The sequence below is a fragment of the Hypanus sabinus genome, unplaced genomic scaffold, assembly GCF_030144855.1.
Source record: "Hypanus sabinus isolate sHypSab1 unplaced genomic scaffold, sHypSab1.hap1 scaffold_464, whole genome shotgun sequence".
Lineage (NCBI taxonomy): Eukaryota > Metazoa > Chordata > Chondrichthyes > Myliobatiformes > Dasyatidae > Hypanus > Hypanus sabinus.
The window spans coordinates 353,185-374,195 of NW_026781335.1; the positions used below are offsets into that span (position 1 = coordinate 353,185).

The window sequence follows — 21,011 nt, forward strand, 5'->3', positions numbered from 1 at the left end:
TTCTAAGGTAGTGACATGTTCGGCCCAACTTTGTGGGCCGTAGGCCCTGTATTGTGCTGTAGATTTTCTATGTTTTCTATGTTTCTATGGAATGCCTTGCCAGCGTAGACTCTCTTCCCGGGTAATAACTTTTCTCATCATTGACTGTTCATGGAGTGTCAGGATTTCCAGTAGGGTGCACACAGGAAGATAGTGTGTAAATCTACGTGCTTTTAGTAGAAATAATAAATGACACTTGTTGGTAAATACAGATTCTCTTTCTCATTGATCTTTGTTACAAGGGATGATTTTTGTCACAGTGGAATCCATCATTAACATTGCCCATTAACAGGACGTGCCCACTACACAGTGTTACCATCGGGAAGGAGATACAGAAGTCTGAAAGCTCAGGTGCAGCGATTCGGGAACAGACGTTTTCCTCGCTGCCACCTGTATCTCAGGTGTGTTTTTTCTATATTTATTTAACCTGTATTTCATATTACTGCGGCCGTAATATTAACAATTTCACGACGTTTGTCGGTGATATTAAATCTGGTACTGATTCTTTAAATGTACCTTTGAAACCCATGATTCTGATTCTGATGCAGGGGGGATGTGTCAGATCGAACTTACGTTAGTTGAAAGCCTGTCAGAACCTCGTGTACTGTGCTGCCATATTCTATGTTCTGTGCTCAATCGAGCTACCGTATCTTGCTATAGTTCAGGGAATCGATTAATTATTTAAAGCTATGAGGCCTTGCTTTTTCTGACTACTCAATGCGTCGGATAATAAAGTGCAGGAGAATTAAAAAAAAAACAATAGGTCATAAATATCAGTACCGACCGCTGGATGATCTCGATAGCTTTGCTTGGAAGGGGCTCGCCAACTATTATGTAATGATGAATTGTCCTCGTTGTTCAGACTACGCTGGTCATGGGTAATGAAGGGAAGTAACCGGACAAATAGGAACATTAGCGATGGTCAGTATGGGTCAGTGCGTAGTAGGTCATGTCTAACCAAACTCACAGAGATTTACAAGGGATAGTTTGGAAGGCGAGGCAGTGGATGCCGTCTACAGGGACGTCAGCAAGGAATTTCTCAAGGTTCCGTAGGGGAGGATACTCGAGAAGGTTCAGTCGCTTGGCTTTCATGATGAACTATTAAATTGCAGTCGTCATTGGTTACGTTGGGGAAACTAGAGTGTGGTAATAAATGGTTGTCTTACTGATTAGGGTCCTGTGACGAGTGGAGTGCACAAGGATCGTTGCTGTCATCGTTGTTTGTTGTTTGTCATCTATATTAACGATGTGGATAATGATGTGGTTAACTGGATCAGCAAACTGCCGATGACAGCAACCTGTGTAGTTGACAGCGAGGAAGAGTACCGGAGCATGGTATCGTAAACGGGATCTGGACCAGATGGAACAATGGGCTGACAAAACGCGATTCGGATTTAACGCAGACAATTGTTAGATGTTGCACTTTGGGCGGACCAGCCAGGGTTGGTCTGACACAATGAGAAACAGGGCACTGGGGAGTACGATAGAACAAACGAATCTGGGAATGAAGGTCCATAATTCAATGAACGATTACGTATGTTTGCACGTTATTCCCGAGCGGGTAGACGACAGAGGGGAGACTTGATAGAGGTGTACAACATTATGAGGCGTATAGAGAGTGGAAATACAAGCGGGCTTTCTCCACTGCTGTTAGGTGAGAATACAACTGGAGATCATGTGTGAAGGGTGAAATGTGAAATGTTTAAAGGAAGCATGAGGGGAAACGTCTTCACTCAGAGAGTCGGCAGAGTGTAGACAGTGCTGCCAACGCAAATGGTAATTGAGATTCTGATGTCAGCATTGAAGAGATGACTGAAAAGAACATGGGTGAGAGGGATATGGATGGCCATGGTGCATGTCGATGGGAGTAGGCAGTGTAAATAATTCCTCCCGGACATGATGGGCTGGAGACCCTGTTTCTGTGCAGTGGTTTCCTGTGCCTGTCTGACTGTATGTCTGGGTTAGAACTTCAGTCTCTCACAGCACCGACCAATCTAGAAAGTCGTTGATACTGTTCGATCCCTCTGTCCTTGCACACACTGAAGCATGGAGACTGAATTAATGGATGTTTACTGCATGAGAAGATGGAAGTGCAGATGTGAGATGATAAAGGGAGTGTCACACTACAGGAATATGCCCTCAGTCCTTCAGTTAGGCGGTAAAGACAGTAGTTCCGGTCTGGAGTCGAGTGTTATAGTATTCCCGGAACAGTGAACAAATCTGTTGCTTCAGCGATGGTAATGCTGATCATTCGCCCCGATACTATACAACAAGGGTAATTTAGTTCGAATCCTGTCCTTAGTCACAGATTGAAAGTGAGAAATCTTGGAAGACGTTGGAGGTTTAGAGTTGTGGCGACGTCATATTTAAATTGCGCTGAATATTAACTTACGGAACTTTTGCATCTCTTTGAATTGGAGTCGGAAGTCTTTATTAAATGTTGTATGATTGTCATTACGGATGTTTGTTAACTGTTGAACACATAAGAGCATGACATTTTCTGCCATATTTTTTAAAATATGAGTGCATTGCCCATTTAAAATATTGCACGAGGTGTGGACATAAGTGAGTTCAATTGAAAGCGAAAGAGAAAAAATACGGTCATGAATGACTTTACTGGAGTCACATGTTTCTTTAGCTTGTGTTGTGGGGATGATTGAATTAATCATTTTTTTTCACCAAACCTGTGACATAAATTTTGTGTCTCCTTACGAGAAGTGATTTCCAGGAACTGATGCGGAATTCGGAGGCTGCATATCTTTCTAAAATTAAGAAGTATCACTGTATGTGAGCCTCAGCTCTCCACATCTTGCTCTCCTGTTCTTCAGAATACGCGCTGAGGCCTTTTGCTTTGGAAGCTGTTTATTCTGTATTCTACAGTTGCCTGCGATGGTTTTGAGGGAAGACAAGTGTGAGCACGAATGTTTGCTTTGTTCTCGCAGCGATTTTAGTTTGTGTCGTTTTGTATTTTTCATTTATTGTTGATTTCAGAGGAAGACACCGATTCCACAACGGCCGTGTGCATTCAGGGTTAAAGGGATCGAAATTTGAGCGGATCTACACCCGATATGATAAAACCACAATTCCTGTAGAACTTGACAACGATACAGGCGAGGACGCCGGCAAGGCTTCAGAAGGAAGGGAAGGAACGTGGACCGGACCGTGAACCGGAATGCGGTCCACGTTCCACATCATTTCCCAATATACGATCCCATGTTCCTGCCGGGTATCACCATACATCGCATACCCGCAATTAAACACATTCCATGCTCCCTGGCCTGATCCCTGTCCAAGGTAAATGTTGGAGAGTTCTGCCCTGTCGTTCTGAAACGCTGACACGCGGAGAGATCTGTCACCTGACCCGTTTCCTTTTCTAATATTAGATCCGGTATGGACTGTTCGCTAGTCCACCTGTCGGCATATAGTGACATGAATCCTTCCTGGACACAACTGAGAAATTTTGCCATACCTAAACATTTTACCCAGGACAGGTGCCAAAGAATATTAGGGAAGTTTCAGTTTTCCGTTCCAATAACATTGCTCATGTCCAAATTCTGCTTCCCGATTGGTTCCTCGCTGTTCCCGCTGCAGTTCTTCTTTTGTTAAACTGCTTGACGGCTGTACAGAGTATTCTATACAGGCAGATCGCGCCCTTCATGTTTCTGCGTTCGTCTCACAGTCTATTAACAAAACAACGCTCCACATTGTCCTCCCTTTCTGCAGCTGCGATACTATCCCTGGTTTCCCATCGCACTCCCTTTGCACTCTGTTACCCGACCCTCTCCATTTTGAAACATTTAAAACCCGGAACGTCCTGAAGTCATCCCTGCCCTTGTGACAGTCGAGTGTTTGTGACAGATTGGACCGTACTTAAACCAAAGTGACCATTGCACCAACAGCATTGAGCCTTTGTATTGCTACCTACCTGAACTGTATAAAGTCAGCAATCTTCCGCCAGTTCTGCATTTTCAGGATGTCCAGGCATATGATAGTTTGAATTAATGACATATTTGCCAAACCTGTTCATTGTAACACGGCTTTATCTGAAAACACCACGGTATTGCCATTAGACGCGAGCGTTATCTGTACAGATGTCCATTTAATGTGAACACATACTTCATTCCATTCCTCAGCTCCTCTCTGAATTTCCTCTGTGTCAGTGTATAGATACAAGTATTGGTGCACATGCTGAGAAATTGCAACATGAACCCAAATTGCTGTAGGATGTATACCGGGGAATTCAAATATCTGTCCTCGTAAAAATAGTTTTGCACTTGCCATTTTAGGGAATGGGCTACAGAGGGCATCCAAAATAATATGAAATTAGTTGATATAGAAAACAACAAAAATATTGATTTTCTGCGTTTTCCCACCTCGGCATCTTTCTGATTGTCGCTGCTGTGCAGAAGCCTTCTGCGGACTCTATTTGCCACAACGATATGCTGTATGGTTAACCCGTTAAACACTAGAATTAATCCTATTGGTAGCAATGGTGTTAAAATACTCTCCAGTAATTGGTATCCTCTCCACATGGGTGAAGTAGTGTATTCAAATGTGCCGGTGCACCGTCACGGCGTGTTGTCAATAATGACGTAAGGTTCAAGGGCAAAGTAAATCGGGACACATCTCCCGCAGCTCACTATAACTTCGGTCACGATAACCACTGTTGCTGTTCTCTCGGTGCAGTATCGCTCCCGCAGCTTTCGGCAACATATTGCGATGAAGCGATCGAAGGTAAAACTGACCGTGAACCAAACAGAACAGTCCGTCGCTGCAACCGCAAATACAAGTGTCAGAGCGCATACAGGAGTGATGAGCAGGGATCTGGAATACATGTAGATATTGTTGGTCTGTTCCACTAAAGCAAACACGATAACCACTATCAGATCCGCTATTGCCATTCCAACCAGGTAACGGGTGATGCATTTGGAGAGTCCGCATTTTCCCCGAGATAGGATCACAATCGCTGCTAAATTGACTACAAGAAATTTGGAGACATAATAGAAATATGGTCAGCAGCCATTCCCCGAATGCCCCATTCTACCGATGCTATGGAGGGTATGGTCTGTTTGGAAGTGGAAGGCGGGAATTCAGTATGTGCGGTCCCGGTCGCTGCACTCCGGCTGGAGGACAATGACGAATGTGAGTGTCAGTGGATTGGCGACCTTCCCACAGTTTAGAGCGAGGCATCCCAGTTCCACGACTCACGTACCGGTGAGCAGTCGATCGTTCCTGTAAACAACACCACTTCCATTATTAGCGGTGAAACAGTTGACGGTATTATTTGTAGCGGTGACATAAAGCACGAGTTCTCATTTATTGACCCACAGAAGAACAGTCCTATGTGTTTGAAATAGACGGGACCATCTTTTAAATAAGCTGACACGTTGTTATAAGATCGAAGTGTCTGCACTGATAGATACTCGGAACTAGTAAAGCAGAGTCCAGCGTCACGTCAGAAAGCCGAGCGAGGTGAAATTATGAAACAACGACAATATCGACAATAACTTAATTGATAAAAGAAGAAAGCACTGCTATCATAGTATGGAAAATGGAAATGAAACCATTAGATGCCAGAATCCTCCATTCTGGAAACACTATTCAGCCGACGGTTGCATCTGTGCTCAGTAACAGTGCGGACACCGCAGCAGAATAACGACAGCACCGGACATAAAGTGACCAACTCCGGCATCTTACCGGGGACAACAACCGCCACAAGTGTGGGATAGAAAATGGCCGCGATGAAGTAAATCGCCGGATATCCCATATTCCGTCAGAAGCAGCGTTCAGTTGTCCAGAGCGTTTCAGCTGCTCAGGTTGACTGGTGATCGGTTTAGCAGACTTTTATTGAGGTGAGAGCAATTCCACTGAGGCAATTAGCGTGGCTATCACGTCAGGGACATTATTGACAATCAACTGCACAAACAATTTCGTTAAACTAGTTTTACTCACTGTCCCCGTGTCATTAATTTAACTCCTTAAGAGATATTGCAATCTGTTTATTTTAAATAAAATATGATGTGAATTTTCCATGTTATTTTCCATGATACCTGGGCTCAGCTATTTAAATAGGATATTTTTATATCAGTGTTGCTTTTAAAGTCGGCATTCATCCTGAAGTCGATTTATTTGGAACATTTGACGGAGCACATTCACTTCTGAAATTGAGGGAAGGAGTTTGTTCTGGCAGGTGAAATGGAGAACACTTCTTTATGAAAGAGGAATATTCGTTCATTCTTTTCTTTCGTTCATTGCAGTCATTCCGGGAGTTTTGAGTGATGGAATAAACAATGACAGCTGACGTGTGTTACAATCCGCTTATATTACACAGAATGGTTTCCACGTGGTCAAATTCCTCTTGGCAGAGGTCATTCCACACAAATCTTTCGCTCTTCCCCTGGAGTTTCGTTAGAGGGAGAGCAATGTCTGCGAATTTCTTACAAAACTTACGGTAACACCCAACCATTCGTAAAAAAACCTCTGTACCGGTTCCTTGCCCGTTGGATCGGGAACCTCAGCAATAGCCTGAACCTTGGCCTGCACAGTTGCCAGTTGGCCCTGGCCTGCTACATAGCCAAGCTATGTGATAGTGGCATGGCCAAATTCACTTTTAGCAAGATTTACAGTGAGATTTGCCTTGGACAGACGTTCAAACAGTTTCTCTACTGCTGTGATATGCTCCTCCCAGTTGTCATTCCATACAACCAAGTCATCAATATAAGCCGCTGTATTCTCTAAACCCTGAATCACTGAATTCATTATCCTTTGGAACGTCCCTGGAGCATATTTCATCCCAAATGGTAAAACATTGTACTCATTCAATCCAGATGGTGTCACAAATGCAGATATTCCTTTAGCCATTTCTGGTAAAGGAACACACCAGTGACCTTTCAACAGGTCAAACTTTGTAAGGTATTTAGCCTTCCACACTCTGTCAATACAGTCATTCACTCCCGGGATTGGATAAGCATCTGCCTTAGTTACTGATTTAACTTTTCTGCAATCAGTATGGAATCTCATACTCCCATCCGACGCAGGGACAATCACGCACGGTGACGCCTAGTCTGAAGTGGATGGCCTAATTATGCCGACTGTTAACATATATTCAATTTCTTGTTCAACCATTTTATATTTTGTCTTGGTTCATTGTGTAAGGTTGCTGCTTAATGGGATCAAATTAATCTACAATTACGTCATGCACCGCAGCCATACATGGTCTTGGAATGTCAGGGAATAAATCTTTATACTTGTTAATTAAACTCTTCAGTTGTTTTCGTTGATTTCCCGGCAAATGCTGAGTCTTTCCATCAAGCTTTTTCAAAACATAATAATTTCTGAGTCTTGTGGAAACTACATGGAGTTCTGGTATCCCAGTACCAGACACCACAATCTCCTCCGTTGTCATAACAGTACTCACTGGAGCAGGGTCGGGGTCATGATAACTTTTGATCATATTTACGTGGACGAGCTGGGTAGCCTCTCACCGGTCAGGAGTCCTAATAACATAATTTAAAGAATCGATTTTCCTAATTATTTCATATGGTCCACTAAATCTCGCTTGGTAAGGAGAGTGAACAGCATCAGGACCCTTTCTCCAGCACGATATCTCTGCTCCCTCGCTCTTCTGAAATACCTCTGTTTCATGTTTAACAGAGAGTGCTGTAAATTGTGCTTTGCAAGGTCACAAGCCTTGTTAAGTCTGTCTCTGAATTCCGAAACATAACTAAGCACGCTCCTACTCACATTCTGATCTGATCATTTCTCTCTGAGTAGGGTCAAAGGTGACACAATGCGCTTAGCTCTCAATTATTTAACTATCCCCTGGAATGTTTTCGAAGTAAAGTTACTTCAGATTGGATTTCTTCAGGTAGACATACCAGTGTGAAAAATTTGATGTGTTTTTACCACAGTCTTGGCCTTGACGTTCCCGAGAGGCACCGCTTCATGGAACCGAGATATTGCACACATGATGGTTAACAAATCCTCATAACCAGCTGCAGTCCTTGGCAATGGTACAACACAATCCACTATGACCCTAGAAAAAGGTTCACCAAAAGCAGGTATTGGTCTAAGTGGTGACGCTGGGATCACCTGATTAGGTTTTCCTGCAACCTGACAGGTATGGCAAGTCCTGCAAAAATTCACCACATCCTTCCTTAAATTAGGCCAGTAGAATTCCTGCATAATCCTGTTTACTGTCTTCCACACTCCAAAGTGTCCAACTAAAGGCATACTATGAGCAAGGTTTAAAATCTCAGCCCTGTAAACTTTCGGGACCACAACCTGATGTTCAATGACCCAATCCACACTTGCAGGCACAGTAGGTGATCTGCACTTCCTCATTAACACCCCATCCTTAAGATAATATCCTACTGACTCTTTCTGAACCTCCTCTCCTGTGAGAGCTGCCTCCTTCAACGCAGCAATTTCAGAGTCTCGACTTGGTTCATCCCAGGACAAGGGCAATCCTTTCTCCTCCTCCTTACTACCCACATCCTGATGCAACATGGAAGGCAGAAAAGTCTCTCACAAATTCTCATAAATTAAACCCCTGTCTTTGCTAACTGCGTCAGTAGCTTTTTTAGACATGCTTCGGGTCACTGCGCATGTGCGGTTCACATCAGTATCTGTACGTGTGTTATCAGACACAAGCTTGCTTGTTAGCTGTACTGCTGAATAAACTTCACCCTGGATAGGTGCCAGCCTAATATTTACCAAATTCACTACCATCACTAAGCTTACGAAGACCACATTTACATTAGAAAAATTCCCAAACAGCCCATCCATTCTGTTCTTTCGACTTTTAGCTTGACTCGTCTCCATAGAAACCCAGTCAGGTGGTCTCTCAAAACCAAAACAATCCTTTCTCTTCTCATTGCAATCGAGAAAACACCTCCACAACATTGAAGGTGTTTACTTCCTACTGCGAAAGCAAAATTCAACAGAGATTCACATACTTTTACAAGCCATTGTCCTGCAAGCAGGGTCAAAGGTCGCGAAACCAGTCCAAACTTCCCAAATTCTTGATTCAAAAAATCAGAAACAGCTTCTTTCTGCATATTTCTATTAAGATTCACATCGCCAATTTTCAACTCATCACCAACTTTTAGAACACCGTCTAACATAATTAATTGAGCATCCTCAATTTCCACTGGCACTAAGGTTAACCCTTTATTCACCGAACCCAGTCCACCTGGCTCAAAAATACTGCGTTCCTTTTTAACCGTGGCAGACACCTCAGATCTTAACGGTGTTTTAACACAAGGTTCAAAGCCCTGAAAATTCACAGGTGCTTCAATAAAATGAATACAAAAATCGGGACAGCTTTCAATACCAGTCGCAGGTTCAAATTCCAGGTTCCCCCGACCCTCCCAGTTACTCTCTGGGAAACTCCCATCCGGAGTAAAGCAATGTAGTGGCATCCCTTTCATCTCTGTATGCCCTTACATAATCGGGAACACACTTTTTAAAGTCTTCAGTCACAACCAGCTTTTTCAAGCTTTCCAAACCCTCAGTTACCTCTTCCGAGGTATACCAGCCCTTGAGGTACACCTGTTTCTCATGGGCAAACTCCATATAAGTTTGACACCCGGACTTCCTTAAATCTCTGAACTTTTGTTTATATGCCTCCGGAACCAACTCATGGACTTTAAGCACTGAATCTTACACTGTATCATAATCCCTTGACTGTTCAAGGGTCAGGGCAGAATACGCCTGCTGAGCCTTCCCCTTCCACACAATTTGTGACATGATAGCCCACTCATCCCTCGGCCATTTCTGACTCTGGGATGAGTGGGCTATATATGTGTGTGTGTGTGTGTGTGTGTGTGTGTGTGTGTGTGTGTGTGTGTGTGTGTGTGTGTGTGTATATAAGGTTCCCAATCTTCCCCAGCTCAGGTTATTACGGTGGGATGGTAAGTGATCAGTTCAGTTCTGGAATTTGGTTTGAGTGGAGTTGGAGAGAGAGAGTTAGAGTGTTGGTTTGTCTCCAATGCCGATGCCGATCCTCCACGTCGTCCTCCTGTTCTCGAAACTTATTTAAAAATCACCTACTCGTGACCACAGGAAGTGGAATGCCAATCTTCCACGGTAACGCTCTCAACCCAGGCCAGGGTTGAACACATCGATAGCTTTCCACCGGTCACCCCTTTATCCACACTGTGAGCACAAACTGATAACTGTCTCTGTGTTTCTTTCTTTCTTTCTTTCTTTCTTTCTTTCTTTCTTTCTTTCTATCTATCTATCTATCTATCTATCTATCTATCTATCTATCTATCTATCTATCTATCTATCTATCTATCTATCTATCTATCTATCTATCTATCTATCTATCTATCTGTCTGTCTATCTGTCTGTCTATCTATCTATCTATCTATCTATATATCTATCTATCTATCTATCTATCTATCTATCTATCTATCTATTCGTCTGTCTGGCTCCCTGTCCTCTGCTGTCTGCTTTTGTCTGTTTGTCCCTCTAACTATATGCTGCTGTGTCAATATTGCGAATTTGATGGAGAGGAATTCAGAAGGAGATTATCAATGAGAAACACTTGTGGAGTTTGGAAATGATTATTTTCTCAGTCTTACTGGAGCGATTTACCAAGGCAGACTGACTGTCATGATCCATTAGCCAGCGGGTCGGTAACTAGCAATCTCTCACTTGGTGCCCCAGATTTAACGGCATTGATGATATATTATTGTTGGGACCTACAGTACAAAGGGTAAGTCAAAATTCACATGATCTGGCTGAGAAATTGAACCACTGCGAGCAGATAATCAACTATAATGAGAATTCAAGTTTTCCGCCATAATGTGGCGTCTGGACATACAGAGTAACAGCGTAGAAAGAAATATTCAAGAGCGGATGAAGATTAACTTCAAGTACCCATCAGTTCCCAACCAGGAAGAGCTCCAGTGTCATTTTCCAACACAACAAAGGCTGCCTGTCATGGTCCCTTCCAGCACTTGGTTCAGGAATTGTGCCTTAATCACCTCGTTTAGTTACCAGTCATTCCCAGGTTCCGCTAAATACAAACACCAGCTTTCCATCAGCAAATGCAGTTTAAAAACCCTGTGATCACAACAAGGAGCTGCCAGTTCGTTGGTCGACTCGTGTGCGAGTAACCTCACCCCATGGTTCTTAGGACTATCAGTTCTAAGTCTAGCATCGTTCTCGAATTCTGTACTGAAACCAAGACTCCGGGTAAAGCCTCCTTGGCACCCATTCCACGCTCGCTACGACGGTATCGCCTCCCGACTCGGCCTCCGCGCCCGTTTTCAGCACCTGGGTTCGTTCCACCGCCCCGTCCTTGCGACACTGCCATCCAAGTCTTGACACTGCTTTCCGCCGGAGAATGGTGAGATGCCGCTATTCCTTTAATACTCAGACTGTAACTGTCGCCTGCCACCTTCGCTCATGGAAAGTTCGCCTACTGAGTACTGAGTGCTCACTTGTTCTCCACCATCCATAGCTCTCTGCTTACATCCGCATGATCATAAGGCTCCCCATCTCCCCATCTTCCCTTCCGGTAGCGTAGTAACACCTCCCCCCACCCCACACCATACCAGACAATGATGCAGCCTGTCAGAATACTCTCCAGAAGTTTTTTTGAGTTCATTCATTAATCTCCTAATGAAGTACTGGATAGCCGCTGTCTTGCCTTCTTTATAACTGCATTGATATGTCGGGAGCAGGTTAAGTCCTCAGAGATCTTATCACCCAGGAACCTAAAACTGCTCACTCTCTCCACTTCAGATCCCTCTATGAGGATTGGTGTCTCTCTCCTTCCTGAAGTACACATTGAGCTTTTTCGTTTTACTGATGTTCAGTGCAAGCCTGTTGCTGCGACACCACTCAACTAGTTGACATATCTCGCCCCTGTTCGTCCTCTCGTCTCCATCTGAGATTCGACCAAGAATGTTTGCATTATCAGCAAATTTATAGATGGTATTGGATGTGCATATTTGCTGACTCGATATATACATGGATGTAAGGAAGACTGAGGGATATGGACAGGGTAGGAAGGAGGGATTAGTGTTTGAGTGCCTTTGATTTACTTTTTAGCTAGTATGGCAATACATTGTGGGCCGAACGGCCTTTTCACGTGCTGTATGTTTTTAGGCTCTATATCTGTAAATTTCTTCTAAATTTTCTTTCCATATGTAAAACGCGCGTTTGCAGCACTGGGCTCTAGTGGCGCAATCGGTTAGCCCGCGGTACTTATATGGCAGTACAGGGCGGAGAAATGCCGAGGCTGTGAGTTCGAGCCTCACCTAGAGCACTTGTGATTTTTAATGCTTGCAGTGCCCGAGTGACTGGGCGTCTCTCAAGCTGAGCATTCCACTAAAATGTTACATTTGATTATGTGCTTCTGAGATTGTTATTTGTATTTGTTATTTGTATTTAACTGCGAATCGATGCACCTTTGAGTGTGATCTGAGCAGAAGAGTGTAAGAGGTCTTCCCCAATTCACTAAAAGGCATGTGCTCGCAGTGCTACAAACAATATCCCTGTTTGGTTCTTTAGTTCAACACGCGCAGCCTCACTTCCCAATGTTGAAAGTGTCCGAGCAGATGGTTTCTTTGCTGAATTAAGGCAGAATTGTCCCCCACATTCCTGTCTTCTTAGTTCAATTAACCAAATGGTGAAGCAAAGATCTCTACCTTTCCTGAAACTATCCGTCAGAAACCTTCTAATTACACCTCATCTTGGTTCGTTGCGTTGTCGATTAAACTCAATATTTACTTGCATCGGCGAATTGTTTCAGGCACCTGCGAAAAAAAGAGATATTAATCGTAGCCTCAAAAGGCACAAATGGTATGGAGATGCTGATATCTCTCTGCCCCTCTCTCAACATAAATCTGCATTCGTCTGTACCGAATTCTAAAATAATTCTCACATGTCCCGAGTTCACCAAGCCTCTGTAACAGGGTCGACAACTCCGTCGTTTCTGCTGACCTCCTTCCGGCTGGAGCGCGATCACTCCACTGCGACCTCAGAGCTGATCGACTTGCCGCTCCATTCCTGAAGGCTGCTGTTACCAATATAATTTTCCTTCACAATAGTTCGTTTAACTGGCCGTTGATGTCTTGGTCTGGTTGCGATTCGAAGGAACAGATTGGACAGTGATCATTAATGAAATATCAGTGTGACGGTGTGTCTGGTGTCAGTGCGGACTCCTTGGGACCATTGGCCGTGATTCGATACTATACAGCTGGCATCATCTCACAAGTAACCCTGGCTTGTAACGTGTCCTGTTGTTTATAAGCGTATCGGCACGTGGTTCATCACTTGCTTCAATTAACTTGAAATCTGAGGTGAAGAGAACGGACGAGAGAGAGACAGGGTGAGAAAGCTTAAAGGCATTGTGAAATTTAGCACGTGAGCCCGAGCGCCACCCTGTGGAGACTACTGGAAGCTAGAGTACAGAAGGTGTTTTAATTCCTTGCCTATTAATACAACACAGTTTAGTTAACTGTCACCTGTCGCGCCTTGACCAACAACCGACAGGAAATTGTTAATTCATATCTCTGTATATGGACATAACCAGAGAACCATCGAACATTACAGCACAGAAACAGGGTTTTGGCCTTCCTTGGCTGTGCCGGACCATTTTTCTGACGTCCCAGTGACCTGCACCTGGCTCCATATCCCTTCATCCACCTCGCATCCATGTACCTGTCCAAGGTTTAATTAAATGTTAAAAGTGAGCCCGAGGAGATTGAGAGAGGATCTGATTGCAACGTATAAGATTATTAAAGGATTGGACAAGATCGAGGCAAGAAATAAGTTCCAGATGCTGGCAGAGTCCAGTACCAGAGGGCGTGGTTTGAGAATAAGGTGTAGGTCATTTAGGACAGAGTTAAGGAAAAACTTCTTCTCCCAGAGAGTTGTGGGGGCCTGGAATGCGCTGCCTCAGAAGGCAGTGGAGGCCAATTCTCTGGATGCTTTCAAGACGGAGCTAGATAGATATCTGATGGACAGGGGAATCAAGGGATATGGGGACAAGGCAGGAACCGGGTATTGAAAGCAGATGATCAGCCATGATCTCAGAATGGCGGTGCGGGCTCGAAGGGCCGAATGGTCTACTTCTGCACCTTTTGTCTATTGTCTATTATATCTACCACTTCATCTGGCAGCTCATTCCACATTCCCACCACTCTTTGTGTGAAGAACCCGCCCCACCCCAATGTTCCCTTTAAACTGTTCCCCATTCACCCTTAACCGATGGGCTCTTATTTTTTTTCTCCCCTGGCCTCAGTGGAAAAAGCCTGCTTGCATTCATTCTCTCTATATCCATCATAATTTTATATACTTCTATCGTCTCCCCTCATTCTTCTAGGCTCAATAAAATAAAGTCCTAACCTATTTAATACTTGTTACTGAAAACGGAAAGGAACAGTGGGCAATGTTTTGTACTTATTTCTAGAATTCAGAGCAGGGCGGGGGGGGGGGGTGCCTCGGGTCAGTGTTCAAGAGTGCAAAGCACTGAGCGCTTTGTCCGGTTTCTGTGGTGTAGTTGTTATCACATTCGCTTTACACGCGAAAGGTCCCCAGTTCAATCCTGGGCAGAAACATTGTTTGGGCTTCAGTGCTTCAAATGAACTTGAGACTCAACTTTTCAGTTTGTGCTCAAGTGTATTGTCATGAGCATCCAGGTGTAAATATAATGAACATTCGCTTTTCTAGCAAAGCTCATTCTATTTCAAACCTGGCAAAGGTAAATTAAAGAAAGAAGAATTAATAGAAATGATATATCATTTCCAAGAGAACATAAACGGATTTCAACGTAAGGAGGTTCGTGGATAACGTACACTGCGTAACGGGCGAATTAGCCTTCAAACGTATTGCCATGTATTGTCGCATGAGGATGCATTGTGGTTTCAACGGAGCTCACATCTCAAATGTTCCCATCCAGACAAACATCAGTAAGAATAACCGTGTGCTGCAAAATTTCAAGCCTACTTTAAAATGTGAAATCGCTTTCTTTTTCCTCCCTCCTGTATTCCACTCCTTCCTAGTCCCACCATACAGACTCTCTGTTCAAATTCTCCGCCACAAGTCTTCTAGGTTCCACCTTTTCAGTCTGCCTCACGCCTCTCTCTCTCTATCTCTCTCTCACGCGCGCACACACACACATATACACACACACATACACACACAAATACACACACACATAGACACACACATACGCACACACACAATGAATCTCTCTGTTTCTGTTTGTTTTCTCTGTCGCGAGCAGCACCACAACCGCCCCACGTCAGCCGCGTAAATATTTCTGCTTCGTACAGTTTAAACTGCGGTGGAAACAGTTGGTAACATCAACACCTAATTTTTCAGGGCTCGAGTCTGCGATCTTCCGTAATATTACAGCGCAAACAGATGTCGAATATCTTACCATTGGTATCGCACTTTCCATTCCTGTTAACAGCCCAAGAAACAACGCTGACATCGTGGTTCTGCGGGAATGTCGAAAAGTATGTTTAAAACCTTCCTGTATAAAGACGGTAATGTAGAACAGGAAAACTGGGTACTGTTTAGTTTTGAGTCGAGGTGACGGTGGGAGATCGCATATTGGTACAGAGTTAGGATCAGTCCTTTTTAATATATCGAATTCGTTGTGATTCCATCTAAAAGTAAAACACGGGCGGAATATCTCACGCCTGCATAAGGGTCAGTAACTGCCCGTGGAGGTTCATCCGCAACATGAATGTAAGGAATAAATACTTATCTCGGAGTACGCTCCGCCCCTGACTCAACGCGCAGACCAGCCAGTGTAGAGTTACTCCGAAATAACTCCCAATCTTTCTCCGGTTACACTTTTAACTCTATCACCTAATTAAAGTCATTCTGATCAAACCGGCCAGAAATATATTGTTTAACATTTCGCAACGTATTGACCAGTGATGCTTTACTCCGGGATCCCCACAGAAATGTTTGAAATGTATGCCACTGAAAAGTGATCAGTGAAAGTGTATCCTGTGATATCAGTGGAGTCCAGTTGGAAAACAACACCTCGCCTTTGGACGTTACGGAACAGATGGGTAGCATGTTGACAGTCAGAAACAAAATGCTGGTGGAACACAGCAGGCCAGGGACCATCTATAGGAGAAGCGCTGTCGTTGTTTCGGGCAGAGACCCTTCGTCAGGTCTAACAAAAAGGAGAAATATTAAGATATTTGAAAGTAGTTGGGGGAGGGGGTGCGAAATGATAGGAGAAGACCGGAGGGGGTGGGGCAAAGCTAAGAGCTGGAAACGTGATTGGCGAAAGTGATACAGAGCTGGAGAAGGGAAAGTACCATGGGACGGGAGGCCTCGGGAGTAAGAAAGGGGGAGTGGACACCAGAGGCAGGTGGAGAGCAAGCAGAGGGATGGGCGAAGAGATAGAAAAAAAACCAAACAGCTCAATATGTCAGGGATGGGGTAAGAAGGGGAGGAGCGTCATTAACGGAAGTCGGAGAAGTCAATCTTCGTGCCATCAGGTTGGCGGCTACTCAGCCGGTATATAAGGTGTTGTTCCTCCAAACTGAGTGTGGCTTCATCTTGACAGTAGAGGAGGCCGTGGATAGAATGGGAATGGGACGTAGAATTAAAATGTGCGGCCACTGGGAGATCCTGCTTTCGCTGAACACCTACGCTCGGTCCGCCAGAGAAAGCGGACCCGTACCGCGGTGAAGGCCGAAGGAAATGGAGAATGGATTCACGCTACGAGGTGCAAACGGTATCAGGAGTTGAAAGACAATAAAGCATGAAGCTGAAAAGCCAGATGCTTTTATGGAGACTGATACTGTGGGGAGTCAATGTGACCTTGTCCAGAAATACCTCTTTGTCTTTATGTCACACTTATGCCAGTCATTAAGGTGAAGAGTTGGACTCTTGTTGGGTGTGTGCAAAAATACAAGAAAGCATGAAGATGACAAACCGGATGCTTTTATGGGTGTGTGTTCAGGTACATCCGCATGTCGCCCAGGGAATGTCCCTGGAAGGGGTCCCCAAGAGCGGAAGCGAAATGCTTTCTGTGCAACGTGTGAACCTATTTAACACATCCTGTTCCAGCTTTAGGACGACAGATTGGCAGTGATGATAGTGGAGGGGATTGTGGATGCCCCTGCTTCAAATGATGGTACCTCCCTACCCCGACGGAGGGAAAAAGGATGCCCCTCTTCGAGTTAGTAAATGCACAGGAAACTGTAAATGGGATTTGTCATTGTAATACGGCGGGGGAAATGGGACATTTTTGGATAATAGCTCTTGTACTGAACGGAAGGTGGGTCCTCCTCGGCACACTCCTAATGGGACTTACTGGGTATATGGGGAAAGAGCTTTTGCTTGGCATCCAGGGCCGTCAGGCGGAAGTGGGAATGTGTCCGCAGGAAATTGCACGGGCTGCTGTTATCTGGTCTATATAGTGCCCTCCATACATCCTATAAAAGATATATCGCAACATCCTTTTTGAAGGCGAAGTAAGCGAGGGATAAGTGAAAGTCAAAAGTTTTGGATGGTAGCATTTCCCTCATATAATGTGGCCCGAAATTGACGAGAAATTGTTAACATGGCAACGGCTCAAGAGAAATTGGCCAATGACACTGCCGATGCCCCTAACTGACCTGCAGACGCAACTGAAAGACCTATCAACCGAGGTAGCTGCACTTAGAATGGTAGCCTTGCAAAATAGAATGGCCCTGGACCTGCTCTGAGCCGAAAAAGGAGGGGCATGCGCAGTGGGAGGGCAGGAATGTTGGGAATGTTTTACTTATATTCCCGATGCTTCATGAAACATAACTAACATCAGTCAACACATAAGGAAAAAGATTAAGGAGATTAGGAATATAGGGAAACAGTTTAAGTATTTTGGTTCAGGAACGAAATTGTGAGAAATAATAGAGGGATGGTTTTCTGGCTGGGGAAGCTGGATTACCCATTGGATAATTATAGTGGCAATAATATGAGTTTTAGGGTGCTGTGCATGAGGAGCATTACGATTGTATTGTTACCAGTCAATGAAAAGAGCCTATGATACCCCAGAGGATGAGAGAAATGCGCAGTAAGCGAAACTGGTGGGCAAAGGAGATACATCCTGGCAAAGAAGTACCCTTTCCGGAGGGATATGAACCCTTATGAGAAAGAGGAGGAAATATCTCATGAGGAGTGTTGATCTGAAAGAATCAACAACAAGGGAATTTGTGGAAGAATTTAAAACTCTTTGGATATGTAGGGGTTAACCTAATCGCTTGTGAATTCTCTTAAAATTTAGCTAAAATCCTTGTAGGTCTTGGAATTCAGCTAAAGCCCTTCTAAGAAAGATGTTGTGGCCTCGCAGCTACGTAAAGCTCCCGTTTGTTGCAATCTCGTTCTAAGATCAGAGTCACGTTGTTTGTTGAAATCTAGTCCTAAGCTCAAAGTCAAGCAATGCTCTTGTTAAGTGCTTTTAGTCACGTAATCTGCGTCTATATAATGAAGCAGGTCTGCAAGACAAACAGAAACCCCAAGCATCGCTCTTAAGTAAAGAGACTCTCCGTTATATCACTTATAAATAAAGCCCTTTAGTCTGAAACAATACTCTGAGTCTGCACCTTGGTCTCTATTTCGTGTTGCTGCATACATGTGTACAGATCAATAAAAATATATCTGAAATTCAGCCTTAAATTGAACTTGAGTGTTGAGCAATTTCGGTATTTCACTCTGACGCGATCTTTAGACCATAAGACCATCAGCTTAATTAGGCCTTTCAGCCCATCGTGTCTGCTTCGCCATTTCATCGTGGCTGACCCCGGATCCCACACAACTCTATAAACCTGCCTTCTCACCACATCCTTCGAAGCCCTGGTCTATCAGGAAACGATCAACTTCTGTCTTAATATACACACACGAACTTGGCTTCCACCTCAGTCTGTGGCAGGACATTACACTTTCTACTTTCTAGCTGAAGAACGTCCTCTTTGCCTCGGTTCCAAAAGGTGGTCCATCAATTTTGATGTTGTGCCCTCTTCTGGGTACCCCCACGAAAGGAAACATACCCGCCACATCCACCTATCTAGTCCTTTCAAAATTCGTTATGTTTCAATGAGATCGCGGTGTATGCTTCTAAATTCCAGTGAATACAGATCCAAAACTGCCGAACGCTCTCTATATGCCAACCCAGTCCTTCCCGGAATCATTCTTGTGAATGTCCTCTTGACTCTCTCCAATAACAACAGATCCTTTCTGTGATCTGGGGCTCATGGCTGATGACGTCACTCCGTGCGGCCTGACTACTGACTCATAAAGGCTCAGCATTATCTCTTTGCTTTTATATCCTGTTCCAACTGAAGTAAATACTGGCACTGCATTTCCCTTCTTCACCACAAACTCAGCCCGTAGCTTCACCTTCTGCAAGTCTTGCATGGGGACTTCTAAGTTCGTCTGCATCCTGAAGTTTGAATTTTTCCCCATTGTGATAACAGTTCGCGCTATTGTTCCTTTCACCAAAACGATTATCATTCATTTCTCCACACTGTATTCCATCAGCCCAATGTTTGCCCACTCTTCCAATTTGTATAAGTTCTGCTGTAATCGCATTGCTTCCTGGGCACTACCTACCGCTCCTGCGATCTTTGTATCATCTGAAATCCTTGCCACAAAGCCATCAATTCTATTATCCAAATCACTGACAAAGGTTTGAAAAGTAGCGGTCCCAATACTGACCTCTGAGGAACACCACTAATCACTGGTAGCCAGCCACTACTGCCTTCTGCCGGTCAGCCAGTTCACAAAGCATTTTTGTATCTTTCCTGCATCTTTCCTGAAAATTGATGTCTTCGCAATTGTAACAGACTTTGAATCTCTTAGAATGATGAAGGACATTGAGAGTGGCTGATGCTCAAATTGGCGAACGTGCTGATTTACAAAACTATCTGATAAGTTTTTAGAGAATTACTTAATGTAAATAACCCCGGAACAGGGACTTCAGCAGGGAAATTGCAAGGTTCAGTATGGGAAGATGCTCGAGAAGTTTGGCTTTCACGATGAGGTAGTGAGATGGATTCGCCATTGGCTATGTTGGGAAGCGGGAGTGTGGTAATGGATGGTTGTCTGCCTGATTGGAGGTCAGTGACGAGAGGGGTGCCGCAGGGATCGTTGCTGTGTCCGCTGTTATTTGTAATCTATATCAACGATCTCGATAATAATGTCGTTAACTGGATCCGCAATTTTGCCGATGACACCAACACTCTGGGTGTAGTCCACAGCGAGGAAGAGTACCGGAGCAGGAGGCGGGATCTGGACCAGCTGGAGAGAAGGGCTGAACAATGGCAGATCGGATTTAGCCCAGGCAAATATTAAATGTTGCCCTTTGGGCGGACCAGCCAGGGTTGGTCTGACACAATGAGAAATAGGGCACTGAGGAGTACGATAGAACAAACGAATCTGGGAATGCAGGTCCATAATTCAATGAAAGTTGTGTCGCAGTTACACAGGGTCGTAAAGAAGGAAGCTTTTCCCACGTTGGCCTTCACAGACCGAAGTACTGAGTACAGGAGAGAGGATGTTGTGTTGATGTTCTTCATTGGGGTCTAATTTGGAATATTGTGTGAGGTTGGCTGCAGCTACCTGCAGGAAAGATGTAAATAAGTTTGAAAGAATACAGAAGGCTGACAGAATATCATACATCATCGATCTAATTCCGATGTACTCCGACATACGCATGTGTACATTGATGAACTGTGGACATTAGCTCACGAACAGTGACCGATCTGCATGTTTGTTGGCGTACTCTCTTCTCGTATCACATCTCTGCCAGCGCACATTCACATTGTGGTTCATTACTTCACTGCGCGAATGTGTCTAATTTACAAAATGTACTTTTCAGGAGTGGGGATCACTGGTAGTTTTCAGTGTGCATCACCGCTCAAACTTGTAGTCTGACACCTTCTGAGGCGCCGACGTCGCTCCGCTCAAACATATTAATCCCCAGTCCCAGCACTGAGCCG

General features: G+C 44.3%; 2 non-coding genes across 2 annotated transcripts; both read left to right on the forward strand.

Moving 5' to 3' along the window:
* Nucleotides 1–12,228: 12,228 nt before the first annotated feature.
* Nucleotides 12,229–12,322, forward strand: trnai-uau (transfer RNA isoleucine (anticodon UAU)). Its single transcript has 2 exons — nt 12,229–12,266; nt 12,287–12,322. It is a non-coding gene; the product is annotated as a tRNA-Ile (tRNA).
* A 2,223-nt stretch (nt 12,323–14,545) lies between these two features.
* trnav-uac (transfer RNA valine (anticodon UAC)) lies at nt 14,546–14,618 on the forward strand. Its single transcript has one exon. It is a non-coding gene; the product is annotated as a tRNA-Val (tRNA).
* Nucleotides 14,619–21,011: the final 6,393 nt, after the last annotated feature.